Raw genomic sequence first — 27,798 nt, 5'->3', positions numbered from 1 at the left:
TCTTATTGTGTGCATTGAAAAGTGAAGTGCTGCACTTCCCACTTTACTTTTGCAAGGCCCACAGATTTTTCCATTTCATGTGAGTCCCTAGAGAAGTGGTGACCAAATTAGGAGCCTGCTTCCCTCATGAGACACGTATCTTGCATATATGATAGGTGGAAAGAGGTTCTTGTTTCTTTTCAGCCATATGGTTCCTCCACACTCCTGATTGTTTTGGGAGGGCAGAGACAGTCCCTAGTCTCTTCTCATTCTTGGTATCTGTTTGATGTACTTTGCAGTGTATGCCGTTGGGGTGCTCTTTACTGATGTGCCAGTGTTGTTGAAGTGATCGATTGCATTTTTGCGACATGTACTCACAATAGCATGTTTTTTTTTTAAATTCCATTCTTAGAAATACATGTGGAGTGTCTGACCCTTGTTTCCTGTGTGTAGTGTCTGCACTTTTTTCAGTAAATGCTTTATTGCAGCATTGAGTCTTAAAAAGCATGCATGTAAATGATGGTTTGCACTAAACAATATCAATGGTCTGTCAATGCCTGAAGCTGTTCTGCTTTGTCTCTTGATCTCCCTCTCCATATGTGGTATCATCAAGGCAGAGGTGTTTGAATCAGGGAATAGAGCATAACATGTATTATGGTTTTTATTGACATCTGTTTCTAAAATAAGCAGTGGGGAATTTTCATGAGTCCCCTCTTCTTACTTATCCCTGAGTTGCTCTCTTTTCTCCAAAGCAGATGTCATATCATCTTCCTTTAGTTCCCCGGCACATCTTCTCCTGAGCCCCATCAACTAGAAACGGAAACATGTGCAATGGTAATAGATGCACAATATCATATATTCTCGATGAATCAAATTCGTTTTTGAGATACCCCTATTCTTTAAAGATAAAAAGATCTGCAAATACTGTTTGACCGCTATGTCAGAAACAGAACCACAAACTCTCTGTGCTTCTCTAACACAAACAGCTGCTATTGTAGCAGGTGAAAAATAGAAAACAAATGCATTAATTCATCACCTATTAACCCATTTCCTACCACACTTGGGTCCTGCAGTTGAATCAGTCATTTTGATTTTGTTCCCACTTCCCTTCAATAAATGCATGTGGTGTTCTCAGCGCTTTGGCCTTCTCCTCCATCTAGACAATTCAGTTAGCGTGCTGAATGCTGTGGCCTTCTCATAGCACTTGTATATGCGCATTGTGCTTCTCAGTGCTTTGGGCTTGTCCTCTGCCTAGTCAATGCACAACTGGTTCTCAGTGCTTTGCCATCTTCTACGCAGACACATTTCACATGGATTCCAATGTCTTGACATCCAAAATTCAGATGCCCACATACCCAAAGATCATGTGTCTGCAACTCCCACAAATAATTCTCACATATTTCCCCAACTCTATCTCGGCCTTATTCTAACTTTAATTCTACTTTAACCTCACTATCCTACACATACATTTCCTAAAATGCATGAGAAGCTTCTACCTCTTCAAATTCCAGTCATTGAATTGCCAAGCTTCTATTTGCCCGTCTTTAAATAGATTTGAGATCAAACTCAGTAGGGCTCCATATCTTCAACCTCAGGGAAAACCTGTGACATTTGACCCGGGTAAACCCATGGACATTCTGAGGGTTTGAGTTTTACATGAACACTCTCGCACATGCTTGCAAGCTGACTTTTTCTCATATCTTTTCTCTATTCCAGGTTTGCCAACCTCAAAAAAACAGACAGCCAAGTCAACAACCTGGGTCACCTTCTTGTCTCCACAGCCGCAGCATAACATGCTTGGCACAGGTCACTGCCCTTAGACTCAATCTCACTGACTCGTTATTCAGTTCTCAGATTGGGCATGTTATACCTGATTGCCTATCTTGACGTCCATCACAAAATTCAATCCTAACATCAGGCCATTACCTCCCTCCAGAACCACACTGTCTTTCTTCAAACCCACATCATTTAAAGTTTTTTTTTGTGTTTGGTGCAGAATTATACCAATACTCAAGTATTCAGCAATGTATCATCCATGAGGACTAGTGGTTGCAGAGGCTGTTGAGGGAAGCACTGCCTTGCATAACACATTCGAGTGGGATTAGCAATGTCTGTCCTGTGTGATCACTCTGTCACTCCTGGATAACATTGGCTCTTAGTTGGGGCCATGTTTCATTATCTGTGTACTACTCCCCAGGCCATAAAGTTGCTTACTTTAAATAGCTTCCCTATACTTTACAGTCAGTGCTGTCCAGTGTCTATGCCATTTTATGCTTTACAACTTAGTTGTGTCCTTGGGTTTTCCAAGATTGGAGCACTTTCCTGACAGTAGGATACTCTCCAGTTATTTTTGCAAGAGATATCCATTCACTGTGAGTTAAGCACAGCTCTAACAATCTTCACTGTCTCCATGCTGTGTACAGCATCAGTGTATTTTCCAAATCATTCACTAAGTTAACCCCCTACGGCACACAGGTTGGGATCCGAGCGCCACTTCCTCTCCCCACCTGGTGGTCTGATGCTGCACTATATCTCTGTGATAGGTTTTATAATGGATTTCTAAACTAGGCATGGTGGACAGAGTTTGGGAGGCCACCCTAGTTATTTATACTGAATAGGGGAAACTTCTGGCAGCCTAGCCAAACCAATCAAGGTAGCAAGGAGAGTGGTCAAGGCTAGGTTTTACGAGAGTTCAGTGTGGTCAACGGTCCACAATGAGTCCACACAAGTTTAATATGCAAGGATTGCACTCATACAGTTAGTATACAAATGCTATATTTATTATAGGCACACACGATCACTAGGAAAATGAATCAAGCTGGTAATTTTATAACACAATACTAACATTATAAAACATATATACAGTCACAGTTAGAGCAAGGTGTACAGTTCACCATCAACCACAATACCTGAAGGGGAAGGTTAGTAGTTAACAATGTCACCACTTGTAAAGTACAACTCTAAGTTCACAAGTACTTTTGTAAGTTGGAAAACAGTTAGGGAAATGTTCCAGTGGATGCAAAGATCAGTCCAGAAGACTTTCACAGGAGTTTACTGGTGAGGAAAGTACGTTACTATCTTTTGGAAGGCTTTCGCAACAAGTCCTGGCAAAGCCAAAGTCATATAAAAGAAATCAAAGTTCTTCAAAAACATTTAAATGAGGTATATAGGGGGACAGGTAAGTATGGGAACTACTCACCACCCGTATTTTGCTTTTTCGCAAGACTTGACAGATCAAAAGAAGATCGCTGGAAGTAGGTTTTCCCTCAGATGGATCCGGTAGCAGTTACCAAGGAACTTCAGGAGCAAGCAGAGTTCTGGTCGGGTCCAGGAGAAGAATGCAACCCTTTTCAGTGGACAAATGCAGCAGACACCAGACTGGCATCTCAGTAGTCAAAGAGAGCCTTTCAGTTCCAGGCACCTTAATGCTGGACATTGAAACTTCGGAGGAAGGCGACTTATGGGACCAGCTGGAGAAAACCGAAGTTCCAGGTGGTAGCCCAAAAGGGATTTGATCTATCCACTCAGTGGTCCAGGGATGCTTCCAAACACTCCACATTGCAGGAACGTGAGAAGACATATAGACTGGTTGGTCCCACCAGTCCAAAGGGTTGAGGAACCAGAGAGGGTCTTCTGAGAAAGGTAGCCGGAAAGGGTTCCTCCGGGACAACAGCAATACGTGGTTGTCAGACCTCTTCAGGAGTCTTGCTTTGGTCTTCTGTCATCTGCACAGCTACAAAGTATATTTATATCCTCTTCTGATTCTTTGGAATGGCTGCAGGACTCCTCTTCTTATCATGAATTCAGGTGAGTACAGAAACTCAGTTCCCCAATAGAAAGATCTGCTCCACATCCATGCACCAGCAGTGGTAAAATCAGGGACCACTGTGGGGCAACCTCATGCAAACACTCCAGACACACCAAAGCCAGTACGTGGATTGTGCATGCCAGTCCCAACCACTTCCTGGCTTCCAAAACACATGGCCTGCATGTGCCAGTGAAAAGCACTGCTTTCCTGGGCAAATGCATGACCATAAAAGGAAAATCCTGGCCTGGCAAGGCAAGAAGAAGACCAAAAAACAAAATTAAAAACCTTCTGGCATGGTCATGTTAGGACACTAGCCACAGTTAGTAGCCAAACTGGATAAACACAAAAGTGCTAACTAGAAATATAGCAAAAATATAGCAAATATGGTCAAAATGTAGCTGTTGCCACCAGCTAGTCTTTATGGAGTGTGCAATACGAATAAGTTACCCACACAGATCACAAAGTCAAAAGACAAAAGGGAAACATAGTTTCCCAGTACTGACAGTCTTAAAGACAAGTCAGTTTCCCCATAAGAAATTAACAAAAGACCAGTGGCGTGAAGCTGAAAGCTTCAGTTCACTATAAAAAGCCAGAACAGGGTTTAAAAACAAAAACAAAGAAATGTGAGGGTGCATAGAATGCGGAGGAAAAGTTGCTCAAAGAGAACATTTTCCTAACAGTAGGTCCTTATGTTGAAGTTGTTCTCTATGGCAAACTTGATCTTCTTCAGAATCAACATATATTCCTTTTTCCCATGCCATTTTCTGTTGCAATTTTTACGATTTTCTTCCTGTAGCGCAATTGGATTTGCATGGGCATAGCTCATAGATTGCACAGTATTTGTGTAAGGATCATTGTTATGAAACTGTTCCCTGTGCCTCGTAGAATAAGCAACAGGATCACCTATTCGTCTACCACAGAGTTAACTTCAAGCACACCATGAAGGTTTTCTACCGCCATTTCATAAGGTTCCTCCTGACGAATATTTGCAGCAACCTGCGCGCCCATTTTATCAACCAACCATCCAACAGAGCCATGTAGTAGCATGTTTGACAGAGGCACTATGACCAATTTCCCCTGGTAAACTTTATAGCTTATTACTTGTCAAAACGTATCTTGGGTTCAGAACAATGATGATTTCAAGTCTATTACAAACAAGGGGATATCACCCATAATATAATTAAGCCCCATGGATTTGCAACTGACACCTTTGATACTGGCCTCTGAATGAATTGTTTTGTCAGTGACTCCAATGAGAAAGGCTGTCCCTGCCTCATTTCTCTGATAACCCTAAACAAAACTGATTGGCACCATTAACTGCAACTTGTGCCTTGATAGTATTGCACAGTGGCTTATCTGTGTCCACTATTAGCTTTCCACTGCCAAGCAAGCAGGTTTTGGTGAACAGGAATCACCAGATTTTTTGATCAAAAACATTTTCTGTGTTATTTGATATTTCAATATAGAACTTATATCAAATCGCATCCATTTACACAAATGATATGTTAATGATTTGGGAGGGGCCAAAAGAGATTTTTTTTTGTGAATGGCTCAACACCCAGAATTTGCATCTCAGATTCACTTACTCCAAGAGCAATATGGAAACAAAATTCCTCAATATTGTGGCAATAAGACCTGAGGCGGCGGGCCAATACCGCCCCAGGTAATGGCCAGAGCCGTAGTTATAGGCCCGAGCGTAGCATTACCTGCGGCGGTATTGGCCCGCCACCGAGGGTCTTATTGCCATTAGTACCCCGGCCCGTTGGATCGGGGTGCTAATGGCATTTTATTCTGTTCCGAAACACGTTTCGGAAAAGAACAATTTTTTTTTTAAAAAACGGCAAAAAAAATGGCCGCCGCCATGGAAACGGAAAACGTAGTCCATTTTCCCTTTCCATGGTTGCCATCGGGAGCGGACGCGCTGGGAACAGAAGTGTTCACAGCGTGTTCGCTTCCAAGACCAGGCGAAAAAAGAAGGTAAGTGGGGTCCGGAGGGCGGAAGGGAGGAGATGGGGAGGAAGAATAAAAAAAAACGTACCGAGGTCTCCGGCGGGGGACCATGGAAGCCTCCAGTTGTGTGGAGGCTTGGAGCAGGGATGGCCCCGCTCCGAGTCTCCACACGGCTGGAGGTTTCCATCATCCCCCGCCGGAGACCGCGGGTTAGAAGGTAAGTGGGGTGGGGAGGGAGGAGGGAGGAAAGGCTTGCAAAAAAAAAAATCTTACCTGAGTCCCCGGCGGGGGACGAAGGAAGCCTCCAGCCATGGGGAGGCTCGGAGCGGGGATTGCCCCGTTCGAGCCTCCTCATTGGCTGAGGGGCTGCCAAGCCCCTCGCCAGGAACAGAGTAGCCGGCACGCACGGCGTGGATGGGAATACCGTGTGGTATGGCTCGCAAATGAGCCAATCACCACACAGTATTCCTGTTTAGCCGCGTGTGCCAGGTACTAATGCTATTTATAAAGAGGAGGGCAAACTCTTAATAAAAGCATTTCACAAAACAACCACAAAAAAAATGACTTTTACATTACACTAGCCATCATGTAAAACATTGACGAGACAATTAGCCTTTCAGACCATTTTAAGGCTGAAAAGGAACATCACCAAAAAGAAGACTTTTGAGAGAGATGCCCAAACATGAACAGAAATGCTTATTAATAGATAATACCCCGAGAGGGTAGCTAGCAAGGCAGCAAAGGGAACCTTCAACAACAACAGAGTGGCGTTACTTGAGGAACAAGAGAGAACCAATGATGGGAATCTGCAGGCGTGTGGTGTTATGATGTTCACCAATATGAGTCTAAAAAAAACAAAATCTCAAAACAGTGGAAGCTTTCTCACAGAACAGAAAAACAAGGCACCAGACCTGTTTTTGCATTTTAAAAGAGTACTGTGATTGGAAATATTGTTGGTAAAAATACTGTTAAGCAACCCACAGAGAGGCAACCAACTCCTGTGGAGACATGGGCATGTGCCCAAATATAGGGCATCACACCTGTGGGATGTGTAGAGTCTGTTAACTGACTTCCAAAATAGAAGAGATTGACATTGGACTGGACATGCCAATCTGTTGTGTGTACAATCAATTACCCCTGTGGTCTGTGATACCTGGCTAAAACCAATCATAAAGTGAAAACGAGAATCTTCCAACATCGAAGTTGTCTCACAAACAGAATTGAAAAAGCACCTTTGGTCAAACTTTTTGTGGAGAAAGGACACAGTTGTGATAATTTCCCTTGGACAGTGTTGGAACAAATAATTGGCCGCAATAAAGATGTAAGGGATAAGAAGTTACAGAACTCATTTTTTACCACTAAAAGTCACATAGATGGTCTCAAGGAGGCATACATTGAAATAAGATGAACATGTGTTTTTATTAATAATCCCATTCCATTTCTAGGGAATGTGTGCTGGAACTGTTCCAGTTCAGGCAAAACCCCTTGCTAAATTGTTTTGCAAATTTGTTTCTACATCAGTAGCAGGGCACACAACGTATTAGCCATTTGGTAGCCATGCAATATTGTGTCGAAATATTCCTGAGTTTGTGACTATCTGATCTTTGATGGTGTACGTTTTTTGGTGAATATTAATCTGCTCAGAAATTGCGCTCGGATAGAGTACTCATTCAGAAAGAACTCGGCCTAGAGAAAAGGTTTGCAAGTCTTTTTTCTGTGTTTAGTTATAACCCTTGAAAGAGTGAGAATCTAGCGGCTTTGCCAGTACCAGAATCACATATCCATGACTCTCTCGGAACACCTATCAGGAGCAGGATCTCAGCCTGCCCTGATCTATGTGCTTGGAAGCTGACGGCATGAATCGCCGTTCTCTACGATTTGGTAAGGATCTAGAAATTAGCAAAAATGTAGTATGTACGGGGTAAAAATAGTGGGAGGCGTGGTTTTGAGATGGGTTGTCTCTGGAGCCTCTATCCTTAAGTATTGTTACAGGCAATGTTTCGGGTCTGAAACTATGAAGGATGTAAATGCTGGGATATAGATCCAGTTTAAGAAGAGTGCATTACTTCAGGACCCACAGACCTAAATGTGAGTCTGTTGTTGACCCCAATAGCCGTTTTTAAGATTCAATTAGATGCCACTAACCGACAGACTTTACAAGGACGTTTTGTATGATTTCTAAACAGGTGCTTCTGTGGTTGAAAACATATGAGTGGCTTTTCTGTGAACAACTGAATGTTTTTCCTGTGGCAGTTCTTAATGGTGAGTGTAAACTGGTTTTCATGTTGAAAGCAATGAGGGCAAGGGATATCTACTAGAGCATTTCTCTAACTGAGGGGGATAATGTTTATGTTCCGATAGGTGATTGATCCGGACCCTGTTTCATTGCAGTTGAGGTGCCACATTGAAAGGGAGACCCACTAAGATCTCATATAGGTAAATCCTGTATTTTGTTTGTTTTTTAATAGCTTGCCAGAAGTGTATCTTGGTAAAAGTGTGACTAAGGCTGTAACAAAGACATAATTGGTTCTTTGCAGGAGAGGGTGTTCCTAGAGTGAATTCACTGCATGACAAAGAACACCAAATACTTCTATTTCTCACTAAAAGAAAAGACACGTTAAAGATGGAAGCAAGAACCCTTAATTGCGGGACAGTATCTGGCTCCTGGTGATTGTTTAGCAGTTGGGAAAACCTGGAACAAGAAAGAGGTCATGTTAAGCAGAAAGGCAGATGATTTTTTATTACCTTATATTGTGCAAATTGAGATAATCAATGTCATTTAGAGGATTCTAGACAATTTATTTGGATGTGTCTGTCGAATGTAATGTGTATGGTTGAGTCACGTGGAGGTTGGGTAGCATACCTTCAGTGCCAGTGAACTAATGTTTGCAATTTTGTTCATATTTCTGATGTAGTTCTTGCATAGCTGTGTATATTTTTAAGTAATATAAAAAATATGAGAAATTTCATTTGGAAATATCATTTGAGTTGGAATCCCTCTATGGCTTTGAACCAATGGTGACACTCAAACATAGTGTGTTGGTTGTTTATTCGATATTTCCTACATGCAGTCACACCTATATTCACACATCCTGCGTAGGCCTATCAGCATGTGGGTAATGTAGACAGTCTGATTGTGGATATTTCGATGCATCAATATTTACAAGCAAGATTGTCCTATTGCTGGCCTACTCTGTTCCAGCAAATAACAAGGGGGTCCTGCGAGGCCTTCTGCCAGACATAAGTCCTGGTAACAAGAGCCCTACCCAGAGTCTTTAGTTCACTATCTTTCACAGAGGAGAAATATCCAAAACATATCAATCTTTGTCCTGGCCTGGGGCAGTCCAGCACCAAAATGCTAGGCAATTCTCTGAATAAGAGTACCAACAGCAACCCCAGACATATGTTTCAGTCTGGTTGGACCTCATCAGTAGGGTGGAGCTGTGCCGCTCTAAGAATAGTGAGCAAGGGGTCCACGTCCCCACACCTACCTTCTTTGTAAATGTCACTTGGTGTTATGTCTGTGTCATCTGCCTTCTTTTTGTGTTTTCAATGAAAACCTTCTGCAGAACCTTTATAGGTTGACCACAAAAAGACCACCAGCGTAGCAGGAAGACCTTGGTTCTTACCATTCTGCATCCTTTTCAAGGCAGTCATGATTTTGGCTTTTCAAAAGGTTGGCCTGGAATTGCCCCCTTCTCCATTTGCATTTTTTTTTAACATTTCTACTGAGTTGAAGAAGTGTCTTTGGAGGGGATTTGTATATTGTAGTGAGGTGCATACCTGAGAGCACTCGAGGTTTGACCTTGAGTTTCAGGAACTTTAAGCAAGGTCCAGTTACTGAGTCAATTTATGATCAGGGGGCCTCATTACATGTATGCCAGTCTGGAAATAGCGGTGCTGGTATATCCGTACTGGTACCTTTTTCCAGACCGGCGTAGTCCGAGTCGCGATGCCGGTAACACAGGCATTGAAAGTGACCCACTGCTTTCAGTAACATAGTTGCCGGTATATGCGGAGACATGCAGCAGCTGCGCCCGAGATACCGGCATGGCATAAGTTAGTGCACATCCCGAGCAGCACGGACACACAATCACTGGAATGGACATGCTGGTAACAATGTGAAAATGATGCCGTAAACACCAGCATCAGGGACCAGGCGTTAAGTGCAATCTGGTGCCCAAAATCAGCACAGGTGCTCCCTATGGGCTGTGGCACTCCACAAAATGACCACTCCCACATCCAACACCCCTTCCAAAACCACAATGCTAGCAGTAGCTGTAGCAGTATACAGGGCCTGGAGGCCATGCCTGCAGACTATTGATTGAAGAGGCAGAAAGGCGGAGGATGCAGCTGAGGCGCATGAGGAGAAGGAGGGCCATCATGGGTCAGCAAATATTCAATGTGGAGCAGGTGCTACCCCGGAGGCAGCTACCAATCCCTCGCCTAAGGGCCACCCCATTCAACCTCACCCCCGATCAGATTCACACCCTGTGCCAGCTAGACAGGGACTCCATCACCACTAAAGTGGACCTGATACATGATGAACTTGTGAGCCTCATAAACATCGGTACAGCCATCCTCCTCTTGCTGAAGGTAGTGTCTGTGCTACATGTTCTTGCCACAGGCAAATATCAGCACACAGTTGGGCAGCTGCATGGGATCTCCCAACCCTGTTTCTCCCGTGTGTTCTTCCAGGTGATTGATGCACTCCTGCGTCACGTACAGGACCACATCAGCTTACCCCGGTCTGCTGATGAGGTGAATGCCACAAAAATAGCATTCCATGCCCTTGCAGGTATGACTAATGTCATTGGTGCGGTGGGCTACATGCATGTGGAGCTTGTTGCCAGGCATGCTGTGGAGGTAGTGTACTGCAACAGGAAGCTGTAGCATTCACTCAACGTACAGATGGTGTGTGATGCTCAGCACCTCATCACCCATTGCTGTGCAAGATTTCCTGGTTCAACACATGACTCCATGGTGCTGCAGAACTCTACGCTGCCTCTGTACATTACATGACACAACATGCTGGACATCGTACATGGCTGCTCGGTGAGTCCTACTTCAAGAGCATGTACTGTGTTGAATTGGGGGGGGCAGTAACCTGCATAGCATACCTGGCAGTTGGGGGTGTCCTACTCCAAGGGCATGTGCTGTGTTGAATTGGTGCGCGGGGGGTGAGTCAGTAACCAGCATAGCATACCTGGCAGCTGGGTGGATCTAATCCAAGGGCATGTGCTGTGTTGAATCATGTTCCAGTATGACACCCATGACCAGTGGATGTGCACACTGCATGCTTTTGACCATCATTACTTCTACAGCAATATTCTGAGTGAATTTGCAAACTCCTGTGAAGGTGCACACAGGACACACAGGGGGTAAAGTGGGGAAGGTAGATGAATATAATAGCAAGTTGAAACCATACTCACAATTGTCGGACCAGTAAACTGCAAACATTGAAGTGCACAGGAACATTCTCTGTGTTGTAAGTGCATGAAATGTGCAATTGTGTAGGTGTAAGTCAAGGTGCAACACCGTGGTGCCATGCCAGAGTGGAAGCCCTTGACAGGCGTGCCACCATGGATGATGAATATACAGTGCATACATAACTACATCTATTCCATACCCCCAACAACCTAGAAGCTACATGTACCAGAATGCACCACATAATTGAGACTGCAGCAACAAGCAAAAACGCAATCAAGCAAATGCACAACTCATGATACATAGCCACAGGCTGCATAGGCTACAACTCCAAAACATCTTCTTGCTGCACACACATGTGACTTCTACAGTCTGCTCATAAGTACCGCATACATGACTCCATTAAGGACACTGTACAAATCAATGCATTCATACTGAAACTTGCAAAACATAACATCACTGAAAGATATATCATCTCAAATCTATGATGATTAGAGTGGTCACCCCCAACCAACGCCTGCGACCCCTAAATACCCTCCGCCACCATTTTGTACATACTAGTCCTCACCACACTCACACATTACACCCATATGTGTGAGTCACGACACAAAGTCTGAAGACTGCATACCCTTTGTACCACTAAATCACACCTGTACATCATGGTAATTCTAAGTAACACTGTGCTACTTGCACATATAGTACTTTTTTATTTGTGACCCATAACTGACATACATCAATGCGAAGTGATGTGGCTCATGGTGAGTAAATGGTGCATGTGAAAGCAACAACACAACACACACCCCACCTGCATACTGACCAAGTGCCCTATCTGGTACATATAAGATAAAGAATGAAAGCTAAACTCAATTGTGCTTGTGCATGTTATTTGTCTCAAATGTACAGTATACAGCCTGTGCCAACATGATACAACCAGGAAATTGACATGTACACTTTCTGTTGCTCCCGTGCGGGTGATGCTGGGTATCCCCTGAAGCCATGGTTATTGACCCCCGTCAGGCAACCACACAACATCCATGAACAGGCGTACAACTGTGCCCATGTCCGTACTCTCTGCAGCATTGAGCAGACTTTTGGCCTGTTGAAGGCCAGGTTCCGCTGCATCAACAGATATGGTGGCACGCAAATGTACAGCCCTGACTGAAAAGGTTGTAAAGATTGTTCTTGCATGTGCCATGTTGCACAAATGTGCATCAGGTGCAACGTCCCCCTGCTCCCTGACATGGACTTGATCCCACCAGAGGATGATTAGGACACTGATGCTCAGGAAGCTATAGGTCAACACCGCGAGGCCAGGATCATGCCACATGTGGGGAATATATTGCTCACTAATTTTGAGCACCAGTTACACACACGGCACAGGACATAGAGCACAATGGGCACTGGGCACTTTACTTGAATAAATGCACTCACACAGAAAGATCAATGTCCAGTCATTAATTATATTGACAACACCAAATATATTTGATTATAAATGGTTCAATGGAAGTGAAAAATGCCTTAACTCCCTCTTCCATCCCACCCAACTATCCCTCCACACAACCCCTTCCCAACTATCCATCCCCACACCCCCCTCCTCACCTATCCCTCCCCATAATCCCTCCGCAACTGTCCCTCCCAAAACCGATCCCCAACTGTCCCTCCCCACACACACCCAATGGTGTCCTATTTATGTCCCCTCTTAGGCTGAGGGGAACGTCCTTCTGCAGGTTGAGCCAGCCACTCCGATCTGCGCCTTTGGACTGCTTTATTGGGAACTTGTGGGAGTGGTACTTGTGGATGGTGCCAGTGGCAAGGGCAAGTGGTGTTTGTCGGCAAGTGCCTGCATCAATACCGATATGGACTCCACCAGGGATGACATTACCCCATTCCCCTCCCTCACGCACCATACCAAATGGTAGATGGCTGCTGTGCTCAGCCCTGCACTCGTGTGGACATCCTGGAGGTAGCCTGAAATTTCTCACGCATTATCTGCGCCTCATGCAGGTGTTGTTGAACCATTCTGGCCATCGATGCTTGTCTTACCTCCATCCTAGACAGGCGCCCCTCTATATCCTGAACATTGCGTAGGGGTGATTGTTGTCTGGGTTGGGGGCTGATTGGGCCCACAGGACTGAATACCTCAGCCTCTGCATAGCTCTGGTCGCTAGATAGATTTTCTGCCCCGCCATCTTCCCCAATGTTGTCGGTAGACCCCTTTCATGAGGCGTGCAGGTTCCTCCTGCTGTGCTGGTGGTTGTGCCAGAGGTGCATCCTGTTTTGCTGGTGGATATGCCACAGGTGCCTGCTGTTGGGGTGATGGCTGGGCAGCAGGAGTAGTTGCCTGCAGCCGTCTGCTGGCGGATGCACTTGAATCCTGGGTGAAGGTGCTGGTTGTCCGGCAGCGGTGTGCCCTGTTGTTCCTCGATGTGATCGACTGTTCGGCCTCATTGCCATTGATGTGCCTGTGTGGTTGAGAAAGGCAGGATATCAGTGATGGGTGTGGATTCAACAGACAGACATAAGTGCTAGTACTTTCAAATGTATGTGCGTTGTCCAACTGCCATGTCATGCCATGGCCACAACCATGTCCATGGCATTGTGCACACATGTATGTGTCGGAGCTGCTGTGTGGGTGCGTGTGTGGTGTGCATGCATGGTGTGTGCAGTGGCTGTTACCCGGGGTACTGGTGTTTTCTGGTTTGGGTGTTATGGGTGTGCCAAACAAGCTGTTTGGCATGGTGCTGTCTGATTGTGACACAGATGTGTTACACATGTTTCTGCTGCCTATGCCAGTTGCCGCGTAGATGGTGATTTAGCAGGATGGGACATGGTGGGTGGGACAAGTGGGCCACATGTATCATTGATGCATGCATTTTGTCATTTGCTGGTGGTGGGGGTGCTTGACACTGACATGACTTTGGGCATGTGGTAGCACAGCGGTGACAACAGCAGTTGTGCAGTGTCAGAGGGATGTGTGTCTGAGTGCCTGCAGGTGTATCTTGTGGGGGCAATAGCGGGGACCTGTGTGATGTGTGAGTTGTGTATGGATGTTGGTTGCAGGCAGGTTCGATGTGGATGTGTGCAACCCGGTTGACGGTGGGTGGACTGCCAGCAGGGCTGCACTTGCCTCGGGCACGACATACTTGACATGTTGGCCTACTCATTTGCATTGAGGCTACAAGGTTTGTGATATGACATTGGGCTTATGGGGACTTACCATCCTCATCAGATGTGACATCTCCGGCCTATGCATCTCAAACTCCCTCGATAGCCTTCAGGTGCATTATACCGCTGCAGGTTTCCTCCCGGGCTTGGAGTTTCATTGGTGATGCAGGTCTGCCTCTTATGGCCGTGCCCTGGGCTCGCTGTGTGGCAAGGAAATTCCTCACCCAGAGATGTAGATCGTCCCACCTCCTCCGGCAGTCCCTAACTGTTCTGGGGGGTTGTCCCAACCGCTGACACCTTCCATGTCACCTCCTCCCAGATGGCCTTTTTCCTTGGGTTTGCCGGCATAGGTCACTGCAGAAGACTTCCTCTGAGTTCTCCACTAGCATGTCCGCCAACATGTTGAGTTCAGCTTTGCATAAAAATGTGAGTTGCGCCTCTATGCAGCCGGTTGCTTTGAGGACATGTCTCAGGAAGTTTTCAGTAGTCTGGATATGGCTCTGACTCCTGTGCACTGAGGAAGGCAATGGATTGTTTTTTGTTAATGGCTGCCGGTGCATTTCCTGTTCTGGCAATCACGTTATTTCCAGTCATGGTAAAACCGGTACCAGCGACAGCAGTGCCGATAGGTCCATGAGCACAGAGCCGTAATCGGCGTCAGCAACAGCGAGTCTGATGGTATGGGGATTTTTGGGGCCGTTTGGTGGTGTTACCGGCATGGCGGTGCTACCATTTCCGGCATGCCGGGATGCGTGTGCACACTGACACAGAATCAACCATTGATTCCGGCATCAGTGCCACACGGACATGGTAGCACCAGCATGTCTGTAATTCCAATTTTATACTGACAAACTTGTGTTGAGGCCCAGTATCTTTACTTCAAATAAACCACCAAATAATTGAATGTTTGTCTTCAGTTAGTCATTGTAGATTTGGAAAGCTACTAGAGAATACCTCAAACAAGCATAACATTTTGAATACTGCACAGTGCAATGCGTATTTTGTTTTAAATGTATCCGCCATATACCGGAACATTCAATTAGTGCATGAATTGCCCCGGTGCAAAGTTTTTTTTACAACAGGGCAAGTTTGCACTAGTGGTAGGAGTAGGGCACAGACATTCTGGTGCAAAAGTGCATTGAACGACTATGGGCCTCATTACGACTTTTGTGGTAATTCAGCCATAAACGGACAGAATTATCGTCAATCAAATATACTGTTACCGTCACTAGGTCCCCTGAGTTTACCATGGGATTGCACGTGGTGGAAGGTTGATGTTTGACAGCGTTTGCCCTAGAGCTAATGTTCTGTAGTACCATCCAATAGTGTTAGGGTGCTTTTTAAATTTGTGTAAGCATACATCATGTGGGCTTACTGTTTCCTTTTTCTTATGTTATGAGGGCAAACTCGATGACTGAGGTCAGCCGTATTGATGCTGTTATCTTTGGGAGAAAGTAAAGAGGTGACCAGGAAGGAAAGAAGGAAGCAAGGTAGAATCAAGAACATGGCTGTGTTTGTCCGCACCCGTTGTCGTTTTAGAGAGTTGCTGGCATGGCTTCTGCGTCTATGAAGGATCTCGACAGCTTTGATGCTCGACAGCTTTTTTTCCTGCACACTGCAAAGAGTTTGTTGAAGAGATTGTTCCTCACATCTCACAGCCACCAAGCTGCTCCACTACCAACTGCGGCAGACTAGCAAGATCAGTGAGGTAGTGGCTGTCACATATTTCAAAAGACACATCCTTCCTCATGACCGGCAATAATTACTAGGCTATACATCAGCGCATGGGGACCAATTCCGTTGGTGACGGTGCTCAGTACAAATGCCTTTAACATTAACATGCCAGCACATCAGCACATAGGACACAGCACTTCAGTGAGTTGAAATAAAAGAAACTTCAATTTTTCTCTCCTGTTTCATGTAAAACACAGTTTAACATGTCAATATATTCCATTTGATACACCTCATAACATGCTAATGAATGTTTGGTCATTAGATTAGAATGCAGTGCTTCATTTCTAAACAAATAAGCACTGAGGATCAAATATCTTCTAACACGCCCATGACACATCAGGATAGGCAGCTCCCTGCCCGCTGTTGCCATCACCCAATGCTGCGCCCCATGTGTGATTTACAAATACCAATCAATGTACACATACAATAATATACTGGTGTCTTGACATGAGACACATGATTAAGTGTGTCTTTAAACAAAATCATCATTTACATGTTGCTCTGATTCCATAGGTGTTTATTATGTGACTGGCAGTTACAGTAATACAGTTGCCAAAACACCACATCATGATCGAACTGGGTCTGAGACAATAAGTGCCAGGGCTCAGAAATAAGTGGCAGGGCTGAGCCCTGGCAAACACCCCCACAAATTAAGCACTGTCCGAGGGAATACACTGTTAAGCGAGCTGTTTGCAAGTCATTATGAATGGAAACTACAGCGTTACTTGAGTGATCCCACATTATTATTTATAGAATGGCATATCTTGTATACGCTCTTTGATGTTTTAAAAACAATTCCTGTATTTGCATTTTGTATTTGTATTTTATAAGCACGAACCACGCTGGGGAGCAACAGAGCGACATACAATTTACCATAATTCTCATCAGGGGAATCTTCCCAGCGTAATCTATGAAAATTAGCAACACAACTCCAACTGTTCATACACATGTTCTCTTTGGACTCTTGAGAACTGGTGCTGAGACATCTACAGAACAGCCTTCAAAGGAAAAGCTCTAAGACGCAGAAATTCACAATTATGCCAGTACCTTTTGCGCTATTTTCCTTTCCTGTGCTTTAATGCCAACATGGTCATTTGGTTTGCTAAATTGAAAAGGAGGCCAATGGCTGAACAGCCCAATGTACAACGCGACTGCATGCTGTATAGATTTGCAATCAAAAAGCAGGCAGCCATCTTAGAATGCACATACTCACTGCTTTTTTCAGAGATCCCTACTTGGTAACTGTAATTATATTTGATATTTGCTTTCGGAAAACAACTGATTTTAAGGCATATGGCTTACTACTGGCATTACTTTTTATTCATAAAGGTGTACTCCAAAACAATGCATCTAGGACACAATGATCAAAACAGAACCTCTCACTGTTTTCTCATTCTAATATAATGGATCATGCCACTGCTATGACAGCTGCCTGTATCTTTGACAATGGTCGTAGAACCTATGAATTGGATGGAAATAGTACAAGTCACTGACGTGGCAGAGGCAGCTTCTGGTGTCATTAGGGACAGATGGCTCCAGAAGTGCACAAGAATTATAAATAATTGACCGTCAGCCAGGCCTAGGCCTCAAATTAGCATTCAGTCCTATTCTAATACATGATTGCAAAAAACACATCAAAGAAAAAACAACAAAACCATGCAGAAGACCGGACCCTCCCGAACAGATCTTTTGGCCAATAATCAGGAACCATCATCCCCTTCTCTCTGGTAGCTCCCGTAGCGCCTCGGGCACAGGTCAGTCAAATTTGCCCCTGTAAGGGGACTAAAACCAGAGGGGACTCCTGCAGGGCACACAAGGGCAGGTATGGGGGGTGCGCTGACTGCGATGCCACTTTTCCCTGTCCGCCAGTGGCCATTGCATTTTTCCAATATGTCCCTTGCCAAATGGGCGTCTGCAAAAACCAGTTTGACAATATCCGTTTTGACAAAGAAACTGGACAGTCTAGAGTACTCCAACAAAGAACCCCTGGACACAAACCCACACTCCCACACAGCCTGCACCCAATGTAGACATTTGTTCTGAAGGGTGTCCATTGGTTCTCTTGTGCCAGTCGAAAGTTTTAGGTCACCATGGAGAAGGACCAGGGAACTACTACAGCCTTCATGTGTGTGATGCCCCAACAACAACAAAGGCCTCCCCTGAACGGGGGTTAGAACACCAACCTGTCACCCCACTGGGCACATGTTTCCCTGGGTTCTCACCATGGGGTTCCGCAAAGGTGGGAGTTTAGCCCCTGAGACTAGGTCGATGGTCTCCATCCGTAAGGGAAGCAATGGTGGAAGACATACCTATGGTCGACTAGTCATAGATGGGAGAGTCTTGACCACTGAAGCTGGGGACGGGCAGGGGATTGAGAGATGAATCCCTTTGTCAGAGTCAAGATTCAGTCCCCTGTGCCAGCCCCTGCTGAATGCTCTCCTTCCCTACCCATACCTTCGTCCCCCCTGGTCCCCTGCATCCACTTAATCAAGACTAGTAAGAGGTTTTTAATCTCAACCATCTCCGATAACAAGGTGACAGGGACAGCTTGGCAGAGTTGCACATACTGTGGAGGGTGGGGCTGGTAGACAATGGTTTCCTTTTAGGGGGGGTTAGAAGCCCAAAGAGGGCTAAGGCGGAGGAAGGAGCTGACCCCCAAAGGAACATCAGATGCAGGCTCACTCTGGTTCTGGACGAGAGGCTGGACTTCTCTACCCCACGCAAGCCTGCTGGCCCCAAGGCCCCAGGATCCAAAGACATGGGCACCGAAGAAGCAAGGAAGTGGACTTCAGCTTCAGGGAGTGCCAGTGCGACAGTGGAGCTATGACATGGTTGAGACAAAAAGATGGATCGAGAGGGGCCAGCAACAAAAAAGGAGACAGAGGTGGGTCCAAAGAAGGAGCCAACGACACATGCCCTCCAGTCAGTTTCGAAATGCCCATTGAGATCCTCTCACAGTCATTAGCCCAGGTATTTAGAAGTCTGGCTGTGGCCACACAATCAAGACCCCCTCCTGGGGTTAGCAGGTTAACAGGGGTCCAAAGTTCATCCAGAAAGGGGTTTGCAGAAACGGTCGTAGGGAGAGTAAGTGAATCAGGTCCACAGGAGCTCCCAGAGGGCCATAGTTGGGGTCCCACCGGCGGGCTGGAGGAGCAGGGTAGCTTGAGTGTGGACTCCCCTGAGTCTCCCTCTTTGGCGCAAGCAGAGGCCGAGGACGGTTGAACAGGTGCTCCATTCCCGCAAAGGCTCCCAGTACAAACTCCCCCCCCTCCCGTGTGGGTCCTAGTGCTTTATTCGACGTGCCCATGATAGGCTTGGGGTGTGCCAGTGGGGCTGGGGTGCCCTGTAGACTCGATAAGAGGGAGTATTTGGAAAGGTAGAGGGGGAAAAAGGGGAGGAGATGGCTCCTCCTTCCGTGGCTCCAATGGCGACATCCCGGAGAAGCCCAGCCTGAGAAGAGAGAGAGGGCAGAGAGAGGCCTTAGGGCCTTAAAGATCAGTTCCAAGTAGGGAAAGGGGGTCTCATCACACGAAGGTGGGACTGTTGGGCTGCTGCACTGGACCTTAAACACCTGTAGGAGAGTAGTTGAGTCCCAGCCCAACGCTGAACTCGGTAGGCTGTTTGCCCACCCCGCAATAGTTACCTCAGCCTCACCTCAAAGTCCGGGTCACACCTCATGGTCCAGGGCGCACACTCCTGCCTGTCCGCAAACACCCCCGCAGGACGTCAACTCCCCACACCCTAGCAGGCTGGTGCGGCACCAAAAGAAGAGGGAAGGGCGTGTCCAAGATCGCTGCGGTATGGAGGCCCTCCTAGCCCAGTTCAGAAAGGATGGAGTGGGACGCCAACCCCCTGCGCCCTTGTCCCGTGGGCTTCACCCTAGCGGGCTGGTGCAGCACCAAAAGAAGAAGAAGGGGGCGTGGCCAAGATCGCCGCAGGGTGGAGGCCCTCCTGGGCCAGTTCAGAAAGGCTGGAGCGGGACACCAACACCCCGAGCCCTTGTCCCGCGCACTTCACCCTAGTGGGCTGACACGGCACCAAAAGAAGAGGACGGGGGCATGTCCAATATCGCTGCGCTATGGAGGCCCTCCTGGGCCAGTACAGAAAGGCTGGAGTGGGATGCCAACACCCCACACCTTTGTCACACGGACTTCCAAATTAGCATTCGCCATCGTCTAGTGATAGGTATTTGTATTTTTTTATTTTATATGAGTTTTATATTGCGCTTTACACAAAAGCGCTGTACATAGGACCAAACAGTACAATAGATGAGAATTAACAACATTAAACTGCCATATTAATCAGAGTGAAGTAAGTAAGCCTTGAGAGAATCAAGGAACAAATAATACACTGTGAGTGAATGAAGGGAAAGGGCAAAAGCATTCCAATGCAGGGGGCCTACAAAGAGAAATAACTAAATTGGGATTGCGCACAGGGAGGGCAGTAGACAACATGGCAAAATTGAGAACAAGAACGAAGCGTGCAAGTGGGGACATAGAATGAGACCAAAGAAGAGAGATGATCAGGCTCACGACCATAGAGAGATTTCAATACTAGACATAGAAAGTTAAATTTGAGACAGGACTGGAAAGAGAGCCAGCTAAGAGTAGAAAGTGAAAAGAAAATAGAGTCACGAAAAGCTAAAAGAAAAAGTACGCAAATAGTGGCATTGAAAATCGGTGTCAGGGACAGTTTTTCTAAAGTCCAACTAAGGGCTTCATAAAACCATATCTGAGGCAGTACAAAACTCCACTCATGGTATAAGGCTGTAGCATCTGAGTACATTTGGTAGTGTAGACAGAGCAGCCAGGCTTATCGTAGGCGGGAGAGAGGGCTGTAGTTTGGCACAAAGGAATTGTACAATACATATATTTAAAAGAAAAAAAAAATATGTATTGTAAAAAATAAATTGCTTGTTTAAATACGTAGGCCAAGATAAATCTTGGGTAAGTACTATAACATATATAAGAACACTTATAAAAACCAAATCAATATCTATGGTATAAAAACCAAAGTATAAACTTATTAAGAATAGCAATCCGCAGGTGAAGATGAGTCAAACCTAAAACACATTCCGAATGGCATTCAGCTATTCTTGGGGAGAAAAACCATAGTTAATTACTTTTACATTACATTGAGTAAATCAAGGGTAATATATCCTATGGGTTATAACATACAATAGTATTCACTTTCAGAGTCACTTAGTTATACCAACACTGGTTACAAGTATCTCTTGTAACCAATGTAACTTTTCTTCTATCAAGAATGGATATAGTTAACAGACCAATGTCACCTTTAAGAACACAGTTCAAAGGGAGTAAGTTAACCTGTATACTACCAAGAGTCCTAAAGCTTCTCAGGGATAAGTATGGATACAGTAAACTATGTTAGAAGTGCCCTAGAGCAGTCCAGGGAAAGCACAACCCAGTATTACAGTTTTAGAAGAGCAGCAGCTCTTCAAGGTCAGTATAGCCTATTGAGGTTTAAACTATTACACTATTTCTAGGCATAGGAATAGATAGTTGGATCAGTGATACTTTTCGGAAGTATATGATACAATTCTATGTTGCGTAAGAAATCTAGTAGACTTTTAAGAAAGGCAATCAGCAGTTTAAGGTAAGTAAGGACCTAGATAGATTTCAGAGAGGCTCCAAGCAATTCCAAGACAAGTATTGACTCCAAGACTGTTTTAGAAATGCACTAAGCAGATCAGGGAAAGCAAAACCCAATGGTACACTTTAAGAATGACAATCAGTTATTCAAGGCAGGTAAACTTATTGATATGCTTTTACACTCATTCAGTCAAGAATAATACAAAATTACCAGCATAATTACTTTAAAGAAGAGTGGGACACTATTCAAAGTAAGTAAAGAAACTTATAGAGGGCCTCATCACGAGTTGGGCAGAAGGTTTGGAGTTTTACCTCTGCTGGTAGTAAATCTCCAGCTTACCAGCCACTTTCAGCCATTTTTTGTGCTATTACCACCATACCACCGGCGCTATTACTGTCTATGGACTCTTAATGAAATGGGCAATTACAGCCTTACCACTACTCGTGATCTGGCGTAAATTGCGCCGGACTGAGTAGCAGTAATGCTATTTGCATTATAGTCGGGATACCGCCAAGGCAATGACAAGTCACATCACACATCTGGCGGTAACCCTTACATGTCACGGTAATGGAATTAGTGTTGCCAATACTGCTCCACTGGATCATGAGATGGTGCAAATACCCCCAACTTTAAAATCAGCCAGCGCTATTACAGCCGGCCACACAAGGCGCAAACACAGCCGCATCACAAGTCCATGTTCGGCGGCATTAGCACCAAAATCCAGCGCTAATACCACCAAAACACGGCACAGTTAGCTCTAGTTTCCTGCTGGAAGTAAATGAGCACAGGTGCCTAAAATTAATCTACAGATGATTCCAATCCACCCCAGAGTGCTGCGTAAGGCACACCACTACCCAAAACACTGTTCCAACACCATGCTGCCACTAGCCACTGTCAGCTGGTACTGGCAGCAGCTCATCCTGCTGCTGGAAGTAGAGAGGCAGGACAACCAGGCCAAGGCACAGGGAGTAGAGGTGGGATGGGGGGAGGAGGAGGCAGAGGAGTAGGAGGAGAGCCCAGGCAAGGCGTGCCATGATCCCCAGGGTTAGGGTCTCACCCTGGACCCTCACTGACAGGCAGTTGGTCACCCTGTACCACCTCAACAGGGAGACCTTAACAGAACTGCTCACCTCAATACAGGATGACATAGGGAGCAGGATCAACATCCGGACAGCTGTGCACCCACTGCTGAAGCTAGTGTCTGTCCTGACAATCCTCCGAACTGGCACCTTCCAGGACTCATTGGCCATGATGCACACCGTGGCACAGCCCACATTCTGCACATTGTTGGGCCAAGTGCTTGAAGCCCTCCTGCGGCAAGTGCAAAACCACATCTCACTCTCTACCACCCCAGCCCAGGTCAGTTATATGCCATTGCCCAAATGCCAAATGTGATTGCTGCCCTGGACAGTACCCATGTTGCACTGGTGGCCCTCCAGGTCCACAAAGCAGTGTACCATAACCGCAAGCACTACCACTCCCTGAGTGTGTAGGTGACCTGCACCCTCAATATTTACATCACCCACTGTTGTGCCCGCTAGCCTGGTTCCACGCACGATGCCATGATCCTACAAAACAGCACACTGCCAGGATACATGAAGAGGCAGAGAGGACAACGGACCTGGATAGTGGGTGTGTAGAAAAGCCAGCACACATGCGCTGTGAAGAACATGCCCAAATGGGGGGGTGCAAAAGAACTGCACAAAGGATGGCATGAGAATCAATTGTGCATGCCGTACTTGACCAGCTCCCGCACCGATGTCACAGTACAAGCCAGGGAGCATGCACATGTCAGACTTAATTGCATGGAGAAGCTAATGTACACATATAGTAGCAACTATAAACACGAACATAACTACAGATACCACAATGCAACAAGCACTTACCAAAGCAATGGTGACAGATGGCCACATCGTCTCACACAAGAACAACTCTACCAGTACCATAGCCATGCACCCATGTGCGGCCAGTCCACAATGGTGACCTGGCACACCCAGATGCTCAGGGACATGCACAATGGAAATACACTGACACATGACAGCCACCATGTCAGCTGCACATGTCCCAGACAAACACCTCACGTAACATATGCAGCAAGGGCACAGGGTGCAGGTGAAGCTGAAACAATGCATGACACCAGTCACACAGCATGCACATACATAGAACCGACACATGACATGAAAAGAAGGTCCATTTGCATGCACATGTTGCCCATTGTGCTGATATTGTGTAAGCCCACCCCACACCTTACATCATGAATAATGCATGTGCCTCCCCCATGCAGGTGACTCTGGATACCCACAGCTGCCCTGGCTAATGACCCTTGTGTGTTATCCACAAAAACAGCAGGATAATGCCTACAACCACGCTCACCGCAGGACCTGTGTGTGCATCGAGCATACCTTTGGCCTCCTGAAGGCACATTTCCACTGCCTCGCCGGTACCAGTGGAACAACGATGTACCCTCCAAAGACAGTGGGTACAATTGTACTTGTGTGTGCCATGCTCCACAATATCTGTCTACAGAGGAATGTCCTGCCACACCCTGACATGAACATACCACCCCCAGATAGGAGGATGCAATGCCTGTGGCAGAGGCAAATGCACTCATTGCCAGAGATGATGTGAGCGATTGGAGACTGGCCCCCAAGGGGCTGATAGTACATTTCTTATGGCACTTTAACAAGGCACAAGCCAGGCATGACTGTTTGACACTCTCCGTTTTTTAAAAAAAACATGACAATGACACAATCAGGAATGCCCTTGCATTGATGAAATTGAACAGTTTTAATGTAATGAAGTGACACAACAAACCCCTCTCCTCTCCCTCCTCCCGCTACCAACTCACCAGCACACTATCCCACTTCCACCTCCCCTACCAACACCACAGCACACTATCCCCCCTCCCACCTCCCAGCACCAACTCCCCATCATGGCTACTCATGACAATCAGTGTCTCAGAGTTCATCACAACCGGCGCCTCTTTCCCCCGCTGCCAGCCCCTAGTGATTTTGGTTGCAGAAGGCGCTGTGACTGATGCCTCGGGGTGCGTTGATGTAACTCCTCTGTGGGTGTGGTTGAAGTGGAAGGGACGCAGGCTGTCACCAGGTTTTGTTCGCATGGCTCTGCGGGATGGCTTCTGCCAGTGCAGAGGTGCCCTCAGTCATCTCCAAGATCCTCTGGGTGTACAGTGTCAGGGCCACCATGCTTGCAGTTTTCTTGGCCCTATTCCATGTGATGGCCCGCACAATCCTGTGGGTGGCCCCATGAATGCTGTCCCTAATGGCCTGCAGGTGTTCAAAGTGCGTCTGGCCAATTGCCTCCATATCCCGCTGTCAGCGCTCAATGTCCTTAAGCCTCTGCAACAGCATGCTGCTTTTCAGTTTGTGCTGTGTCGTAGAGGGGCTCTGCACTGGCCCTGGGCTGTATTCAGGGAAGCCATATGAGGGAGTGTCAACCTCCGACTCAGAGTCAGCACAGGCTTGATATTCTTGCCAAATAAGTGTAGGTCAGTCTAAGCAATTGAACCCGTCATGTAGCCGATGAGTTCTTTTTGCCAATGTACCCTTCAAAGAGACTCAGAAATACCCCCTGAAGGATCTATTAACCAAAAGATGGATGGACGCCACAGGAACCGCCAGCCTGAAAAGGAAGTCACAATTAATAACAACCAAATGACAGTAATCACCCAATATAGGAAATCACAACAAGGTAATACCTGCAAGACTAGAAGGAAGTCGTAATAAGTAGAACCATGAGACGTCTAACCTAGAAGAACAGCAAGACTATTAGACACTAATCAAGGATATAACTAGACTACTGAATGAAGAGTCAACATAGAACGCTCTTACCATCTGTATGTTTCCTGCAGGTTCGTGAAGAAGAGGAATCCGGTAATCCAAGGTAAGTCTGGAAAGACCCTAACACCCACCGGCACGAGGACGCCTAATAGTCTCAAATCCCAGTATCCGTGTAGAAAAGAGTTCAGTGATCCACCTACCCACCGCCGGCACCAGGAGGCCTAATCAGCAGCGCAAAGCATCTCTAGTTCAATACGCCGGGAGAAAAAGGGTATAGAAGAAGTCTGCAGTTAGAAGGGCTCCGATGTCCAAATGATGGGTCACAGATCCCAGGAAAGTCGAGGAAGCAGGTCGAAGGGTAGTCCGAGGGTCAGCACCTAGTAAATGAACAGGAATCAGAATCACGAAGCAGAGGAAGGTCAATAAGTGGTCCAATGTTAAATAGGTTTGAAACCAGAAGATAAAATTGCCAATCCAAAGGGAATCCAATAAACAAACCGAGGTCACGAGAATTCAAGAGTCAAGAAGCACAAAAAGCAATGGCAATAGAATACAGATTCAGAAGCGAAGCGTTTGAACGGGCCATTAATACTCAGAATGCCGGTCATGTGATCCGCCAAAAACTGGGCTCAACGTGAAAAGACACGTGATCCCAGCAACGTAGAGTGTCCGCGTTGCCATGGCAACCCCTAGCTCTTTCGGAAAGACTGGTAGCGTACCTGATGATTATGGGTACGCCCGCTTTTGGGGAATGCTCTGACTCCCTGGCGTTCAAGGCAGATATGTGTGGAAACAGCGGGTGGAACAGGTCTCGCTACTTGGCACCTGGTTCTGGAGTTGCCCGATACCAGATCCCTTTATGTTTCCTGACACTCAGTTGATGGAGCACACCAGAAGCGCCCAGGGCTGCCTTGGGCCTGTGGACGCAAGTGTCGTGGAGGGCTATCCGGGGTGTGTGGACGCTGGCAGCGTAGGGGGCTATCTGAGGAGTATGGACGCTGGTGGCGTGAAGGGCCCTCCAGGGTCTGTGGCCTTTTCGGCTGGTGGTGACACCGGGCTGGTGTGCCCCTGAGATTCCTTTGTCACCCTTCCTTGCACTGCTCCTGGTGGCCTCTGGTGTGGGTGTTGGCTTGGCCCTGCTGTGTTGCATTGTTACATGACAGGACATCCACCTCGGTGTAGCCTGAGTGGCCCTTCTTGGGATGGTTGTGGTGGTTGTGGCAGACCTTGAGGACCTGGATGCGCCTATACCAGATAGGCCGGCAACCTTTTCCTCCTCGGATGCCTCTGGAGATGCATGAGTGCCTGTAGGGTTCATAGGAAATGTCATCAGTTATAGTTTCCCCACATGTGTTGGCATGCAAGACACATTTACTATGGTACAGAGTGGGACCCCAAACATATGGGCAAATGGGCATGGTTGTGCAGGGAGTATTGCATATGGGCCCAGCATCATGGGGTTGCTTGTAGTGATGAGTGTGTGACACATGGCCAGTTGGTCTTTGGCCTGTGAGTGGGGAGGGCCGGGGGTCCATGTTTGGACAGCTGACATCTGGCATGGATGCTTGTGGTCCTTCATGCCCCCACATCCCCTTCCTGGGTAGCACTCACATGGTGGGGGAGGAGGCATAGTCCATGGCACTGTCATTACTCCATGGGGCACGGCTGTGCAGTCAGCAAGGCTGCACTGTGGTGCATGGCGATTGGCAGGCTGAGCACATGTCATGTGGGGGAAGTGTACTTCCCTGTGGCATGTCTGACATGCCAATATGGGCAGGCCAACTGGGCCCACAAAATTCTGGTGTGACTTCTGCACATTGGGGTGGTCACTCACACATCACAATTCCACTGGCACAGGGTGCACCAGTAGGGGTGTGGTGTGCATGGCATTTGTTTGGGTCACTTACCTGTCCTTCTGTTACTGTAATGCTCAGGGATGTCCTTGGTGTCCTGCCCTATGGCTGCTGTGGAAGGTGGCTGATGTGCCACCCCCTCATTCCAGCCTTTTGGCATGGTCAGCTTCTGAGTCTGCTGACATGTGTCCCTGTCCACTCGGGCATCTTATACTGGGCTGTCATTTCTGCATGCACATGTGTTGGTAGGGGGGTGTTGACTCACCTCCTGCCTCCTTGCTGCTGGCACCCACCACCGCACTGCCGACTCCTTCTATCCCTTCGATGTCCAGCACCGTTCTGCATCTGTCCTCCCAGGTTTGGAGGACCATTGGCTCCACAGTGCCTCCTCCATTTGCCAGGGACTCCTGGCAGTGTTGTGAGAGCAGTCCCCGCACCCTAACCCTCAAGTCGGTCCACCGATAGCGGC

Source organism: Ambystoma mexicanum, chromosome 1q (genome assembly GCF_040938575.1).
Source record: "Ambystoma mexicanum isolate Mex_15411 chromosome 1q, UKY_AmexF1_1, whole genome shotgun sequence".
NCBI classification, from domain to species: Eukaryota; Metazoa; Chordata; class Amphibia; order Caudata; family Ambystomatidae; genus Ambystoma; species Ambystoma mexicanum.
Note: the sequence above shows the minus strand (reverse complement) of the source record.